The sequence below is a fragment of the Saimiri boliviensis genome (genome assembly GCF_048565385.1).
Source record: "Saimiri boliviensis isolate mSaiBol1 chromosome 19 unlocalized genomic scaffold, mSaiBol1.pri SUPER_19_unloc_3, whole genome shotgun sequence".
Lineage (NCBI taxonomy): Eukaryota > Metazoa > Chordata > Mammalia > Primates > Cebidae > Saimiri > Saimiri boliviensis.
In genome coordinates this window covers 611,773-618,823 of record NW_027412504.1, presented here as the reverse complement: position 1 = coordinate 618,823, position 7,051 = coordinate 611,773, and the positions used below count along the sequence as shown (strand labels likewise).

The following is a 7,051-nucleotide window of genomic DNA, read 5'->3' as shown; positions in this document are numbered from 1 at the left end:
ATCTTTCAACCAATCACAACTCATGGAGTCCTTCTCAAGCTCCTTCCTTCTCTGACTTCATCTTCTCCAACCAGCCACAGAAAGCTCTGTCATGTATGGAGTGATGTGATTCAATCCACTTCATGCAGGTAATCTCATCATCTTCAGGTCATGTAACTGTCACATAAAAACATAATCACAGGAGTGGTGTCTCATCACCTTAACAGGCTTCAGAGACAAGGGTATGGCATGTTTGGGGACCATGTCAGAAATTCCATCTACCACAGTTGGACACTCACATTCCCCCATCTGCAAAATACATTCATCCTCTCCTCTAAAGTTTCCAAATTTCATGTCATTAAAGCATTAGTTCAACATGAAAAATGTCACATAGGCCACATCAGATCCAAAGTTTAAAATCTTATCTAAAACATCCACACCAGGTGTCAATGAGGCTTCTGAGGGTGTCCATTAAGTACAGATTATTGACATAATTGCCTTACCTCTGTCTACCTGTGAAACTGAACAAACTGCTTATCTGCTCCTAATGTGGAATGGCGGGACAGGCACAGAATAACAGTTACAGTGATTCTAGTTCAAAAAGAAGGAACATGGAAGGGAGAAAAAAGTCACCAATCCAAAATAGTTTGGAAATGGAGCTGGGCAAAATCCAGCAGGAGGTACTTAAGTAGGATCCACAGCCTGAGACTGACCCTCCATCCTGTGGGACTTTGCTTCTGGGATCTTTGCTCTGCATTTCTTGAAACCATTATTGTCTATCTTATTTCCCCCTACTCCTTTGGTTCTTCCCCTTTCTCCTCATGGCAGCATCCTCTGCTTAATCCTTGGTCCATCGCCCCCAGCAGAATTGGTCAGATAGTGCCTGTGTCACGGTCCTGACTGTCTCCACGAGGGGCTGTCCTTGTGAGCCTGTGCTCCTCTGAGATCATCTTCACTGTCCTAACCTCGCTCAGTCATGATTGCTTTCAGCTGCCCTGGCTGGCTTAGGAGAAAACCTAAGACTATGGAGTACCAGAGCCATTCTCTGCCCTCTCTATCTCCAGGAGAGGAAGAAAATACCAGGGATCTTCATGGAGAAATGACCCACATGAGGGCCTGGACTCTCCAGCAGTTACAGCAGAGGAAACTCCCTGAGGAAGCATGGAGTAGCTGAACGCCCAGACTGGGAAAGCAGGGTTGTGTTAACCACTGTTTAATCCTCACATGCTCCCTGCCCCAAACTGCTAGCCAGTGAATGACAACGGACTGGGAGTAAGTAATAGGCCTACAGAACCATGATAAAGAATTGTCCAAGGAAAGACCCTTTTACTCTGTTTGCAAGGTGAAATTGCTGTATTTGATCTAAAGTTTTCTGAAAGGCAGCAGCGAGTTTCTGGAGGATGAGTTACCTGCTTTGCACAGGGAGGGTGAGGCCAAGGCTTTCGTGGTATATCTGCTGCCACTGGGTGATGAGGGAACCTGGGAGAGTCTTAGTCTTTCTGGACTTGAGTTTTCTCATCAGTAAAGTAGGTGCTAATTGTACCTCTCTGAGGTCCCTTCCTGCTTAGTTTTCTCTGAGACCTTGAGGGACTGAGATGGTCTTTAACACTGCCTGGACCTCTAACCTGCCTCTGACCTCTCTGGGTCTGACTCCTGACTCTGGCCCCTGTGTTTCTCCTTCAGAGCCTGAGCTGAGTTCACACCTGGGAAGCTGAGAACTGAGGGAACAGATGGAAGAAAGTCAGCAGGTTTTGGAAAAGAGAAGAACCTGTAAAGGACAAGTCAGCGCTAGAACAGGTGAGAAACAAAGCAGGGGAGAATAAGGACAAACTGGGCCAGAAGCCTCAGGGGAATGGGCAATGGGCCTGTGATCATTCAGCCACCTGCATCCTCCCAAGCCTAAACCTGGAAGAAGTCAAAACCCTGAATAGACCAATAACATGGTCTGAAGTCGAGGCAGCAATAAAGAGACTACCACCCAAAAAAAGCCCAGGTCCAGATAGGTTCACAGCTGAATTCTACCAGACATACAAAGAGGAGCTGATACCATTCCTTCTGAAACTATTCCAGACAATCCAAAAAGAGGGAATCCTTCCCAAATCATTTTACGAGACACCAAAACCCGGCAGAGACTCAACGAGAAAAGAAAATTTCAGGCCAATATCCATGATGAACATAGATGCAAAAATCTTCAATAAAATACTGGCAAACCGATTGCAACAGCATATCAAAAAAGCTCATCCACCATGATCAAGTAGGATTCATCCCGGGGATGCAAGGCTGGTTCAACATACGCAAGTCCATAAACGTAATTCACCACATAAACAGAACAAAAGACAAAAACCACATGATTATCTCGATTGATGCAGAGAAGGCTTTTGACAAAATTCAACACCCCTTTATGCTAAAAACCCTCAATAAACTAGGTATTGACAGAATGTATCTCAAAACAATAAAAGCTATTTACGACAAACCAACAGCCAGTATCATACTGAATGGGAAAAAACTGGAAGCATTCCCTTTGAAATCTGGCACAAGACAAGGATGCCCTCTCTCACCACTCCTATTCAATATAGTACTGGAAGTTCTAGCCAGAGCAATCAGGCAAGAAAAAGAAATAAAGGGTATCCAAATTGGAAAGGAGGAAATCAAATTGTCTCTATTTGCAGATGACATGATTGTATATCTGGAAGACCCCATCATCTCAGCCCAAAATCTCCTGAAACTGATAAACAACTTCAGCAAAGTCTCAGGATACAAAATCAACGTGCAAAAATCACAAGCATTCCTATACACCAGTAACAGACTTCAAGAGAGCCAAATCAAGAACGAACTGCCATTCACAATTGCTACAAAGAGAATAAAATACCTAGGAATACAACTAACGAGGAACGTAAAGGACCTCTTCAAGGAGAACTACAAGCCATTGCTCAACGAAATAAGAGAGGATACAAGAAGATGGAGAAACATTCCATGTTCATGGTTAGGAAGAATCAACATCGTGAAAATGGCCATACTGCCCAAAGTAATTTACAGATTCAACGTTATTCCCACCAAGCTACCAATGACCTTCTTCACAGAACTGGAAAAAAACACCTTAAACTTCATATGGAACCAAAAGAGAGCCCGCATAGCCAAGTCAATTCTAAGAAAAAAGAACAAAGCAGGAGGCACCACACTACCGGACTTCAAACTATACTACAACGTTACAGTAATCAAAACAGCATGGTACTGGTACAAAAACAGAGATATAGACCAATGGAACAGAACAGAGGCCTCAGAGGAAATACAACATACCCACAACCATCTGATCTTCGACAAACCTGACAAAAACAAGCAATGGGGAAAGGACTCCCTGTTTAATAAATGGTGTTGGGAAAACTGGCTAGCCATGTGCAGAAAGCAGAAACAGGACCCCTTCCTGACACCTTACACAAACATTAACTCCAGATGGATTAAAGACTTAAACATCAGACCTAACACCATAAAAACCCTAGAAGAATATCTAGGCAAAACCATTCAGGACATAGGTGTAGGCAAGGACTTCATGACCAAAACGCCAAAAGCAATGGCAACAAAAGCCAAAATAGACAAATGGGACCTAATCAAACTCCACAGCTTCTGCACGGCAGAAGAAACAGTCAGTAGAGTGAATCGGCAACCAACAGCATGGGAAAAAGTTTTTGCAGTCTACCCCTCTGACAAGGGGCTGATATCCAGAATTTACAAAGAACTAAAGCAGATCTACAAGAAAAAAACAAACAAGCCCATTCAAAAATGGGCAAAGGATATGAACAGATACTTTACAAAAGAAGACATACAGGAGGCCAACAAACATAAGAAAAAATGCTCATCATCACTGGTCATCAACCACATTGAGATACCATCTCACACCAGTTAGAATGGTGATCATTAAAAAATCTGGAAACAACAGATGCTGGAGAGGATGTGGAGAAATAGGAACACTTTTACACTGTTGGTGGGAATGTAAATTAATTCAACCACTGTGGAAGACAGTGTGGTGATTCCTCAAGGACCTAAAAATAGAAATCCCATTTGACCCAGCAATCCCATTACTGGGTATATATCCAAAGGATTATAAATCATTCTACTACAAGGACACGTGCACACGAATGTTCATTGCAGCACTGTTTACAATAGCAAAGACCTGGAACCAACCCAAATGCCCAATGATGTTAGACTGGATAGGGAAAATGTGGTACATATACACCATGGAATATTACGCAGCCATCAAAAACGATGAGTTCACGTCCTTTGTAGGGACATGGATGAACCAGGAAACCATTATTCTCAGCAAAGTGATACAAGAGCAGAAAATCAAACACCATATATTCTCACTCACAGGCGGGTGATGAACAATGAGAACACATGGACACAGGGAGGGTAGCACTACACACTGGGGTCCGTTGGGGGGAAATGGGGGAGGGATGGGGGGTGGGGAGGTGGGAGGTGGGAAGATACAAAAGGAATACTCCCTTTTTTTAAATTGCATTTTAGGTTTTGGGGTACATGTGAAGAACATGCAAGATTGTTGCATAGGTACAACATGGCAGTGTGATTTGCTGCCTTCCTCCCCTTCACCTGTATCTGGCATTTCTCCCCATGCTATCTCTCCCCAACTACCCACCCCCTGCTGTCCCTCCCCTGTTTCTCCCCGACAGACCCCAGTGCGTAGTGCTCCCCTCCCTGTGTCCATGTGTTCTCACTGTTCAACACCAGCCTATGCGTGAGAACATGCGGTGTTTTTAACGACCCACAAAGAGACTTAGACTCTCAAACACTAATAGTGGGAGACTAACATTCCACTGTCACTATTTGACAGATCAACAAGACAGAAAATCAACAAGGATATCTGGGACTTGAACGCAGATCTGGACCAAGTGGACCTAACAGACATCTACAGAAATCTCCACCCCAAATCCACAGAATATATATTCCTCTCAGCACTGCATGATACCTAGTCTAAAACTGACCACATAATTGGAAGTAAGTTGCTCCTCAGCAAATGCAAAAGAACGAAAATCCTAACAATCTCTCAGAACACTGTGAAATCAAATTAGAACTCAGGATTAAGAAAGTCACTCAAAACCACACAAGTACATGGAACCGGCACAATTTGCTCCAGAACAGCAACAGGATAAACAATGAAATGAAGGCGGAAATAAAGATGTTCTTCGAAACCAATGAGAACGAAGACACGACATACCAAAATTTCTGAGACACATTTAAAGCAGTGACTACAAGAAAAATTATAGCAATAAATGCCCACATTGGAAGTGAGGAAAGATCTAAAATCGTCACCCTATCATCAAAATGGAAAGAGCTAGAGGAGCAAGATCAAAAAAATTCAAAACCTAGCAGAAGACAAGAAGTAACTAAGATCAGAGCAGAAGTGGAGATAGAGACAAAGAAAAACTCTTCAAGAAATCGGTAAATCAAGCAGCTGGTTTTTTGAAAAGATCAACAAAATAGACAAGATAGCCATACTAATGACATAGAAAAGAGAGAAGACTCAAATGGATGCAATACAAAATGATAAAAAGGGTATCACCACCAATTCCAAAGAAATACAAACTACCATCAGAGATTACTACAAACAACTCTATGCATATAAACCAGTAAATCTGGAAGAAATGGATAAACTCCTGGACACTTACACCCTCCCAAGACTAAATCAAGAAGGAGTTAATCCCTTAATAGACCAACAATAAGGACTGAAGTTGAGGCAGTAATTAATAGCCTACCAACCAAGAAAGTCCAGGCCCAGATGGATTTACAGCAGAATTCTACCAGATGTACAAAGAGGAGTTCATATCACTCCTTCTAAAACGCTTCGAAACAATACAAAAAGAAGGAATACTCCCTAACATATTTTACGAGACCATCATCATCCTCAGACAAAACCTGGCAGACATACAACTAAAAGAAAAAAATTCAGGCCAATATCCATGATGAACATTGATGCAAAAATCTTCAATAAAATACTGGCAAACTGAATCCAACAGCACATCAAGAAGCTTATCCATCACAATCAAGTAGGCTTCACCGCGGGGATGCAAGCCTGGTTCAGCATACGTAAATCTATAAATGTAATCCATCACATAAACAAAGAAAAAAAAAAAACACATCATCTCAAAGGATGCAGAGAAGGCCTTCAACAAACTTCTACAGCCCTTTATGCTAAAAAAAAAAAAAAAAAAAAAAAAAAAAAAATCTCTCAATAAACTAGTATCAATGGAACACATTTCAAAATAAAAAAAAGCTATTTATGACAAACCCACAGCCAACATCTAACTTAACGAGCAAAAACTGGAAGCATTCCCTTTGAAAACTGGCACTAGACAAAGGTGCTCTATCTCACCCTTTCTATTCAACATAGTATTGGAAGTTCTAGCTAGAGCAATCAGGCAAGAAAACGACATAAAGGGTATTCGATTAGGAAAAAAAGAAGTTAAATTGTCTCTATTTGCAGATGACATGATTGTATATTTAGAAGATCCCATTGTCTCGGCCCAAAATCTCCTTAAGCTGCTAAGCAACTTCAGCAAAGTCTCACAATACAAAATTGATGTGCAAAAATCACAAGCATTCCTATACATCAGTAAAAGACAGAGAGCCAAATAATGAGTAAATTCCCATTTACGATTGCCACAAAGAAAATAAAATGCCTAGGAATACAACTAGCAAAGGCTGTGAAGGACCTCTTCAAGGAGGATTACAAACCACTACTCAAGGAAATAAGGGAGGACACAAACAGATGGAAAAACATTCCATGCTTATGGTCAGGAAAAATCGGTATGGTTAAAATGGCCCTACTTTCCAAAGTAATTTATAGATTCAGTGCTATCCCCATCAATCTACCACTGACCTTCTTCACAGAACTAGAAAAAAAAAAAAAAAAAAAAAAAAAAAAACCACTTTAAACTTCATATATAACCAAAAAAAAGAGCCCATAAAACGACAATCATAAGCAAAATAAACAAAGCTGGAAGCATCACGCTACCTGACTTCAAACCATTCTCAAAGCTACAGTAATCAAAACAGCATGGTA

General features: G+C 41.3%; 1 long non-coding RNA gene across 1 annotated transcript; it reads left to right on the top strand.

The window, feature by feature from the left end:
- The first annotated feature begins 1,076 nt into the window (after positions 1-1,076).
- LOC141583316 (uncharacterized) lies at positions 1,077-6,111 on the top strand. The gene is made up of 3 exons (XR_012515985.1): positions 1,077-1,251; positions 1,663-1,776; positions 4,823-6,111. It is a non-coding gene; the product is annotated as an uncharacterized LOC141583316 (long non-coding RNA).
- The last annotated feature ends 940 nt before the right edge of the window (positions 6,112-7,051 follow it).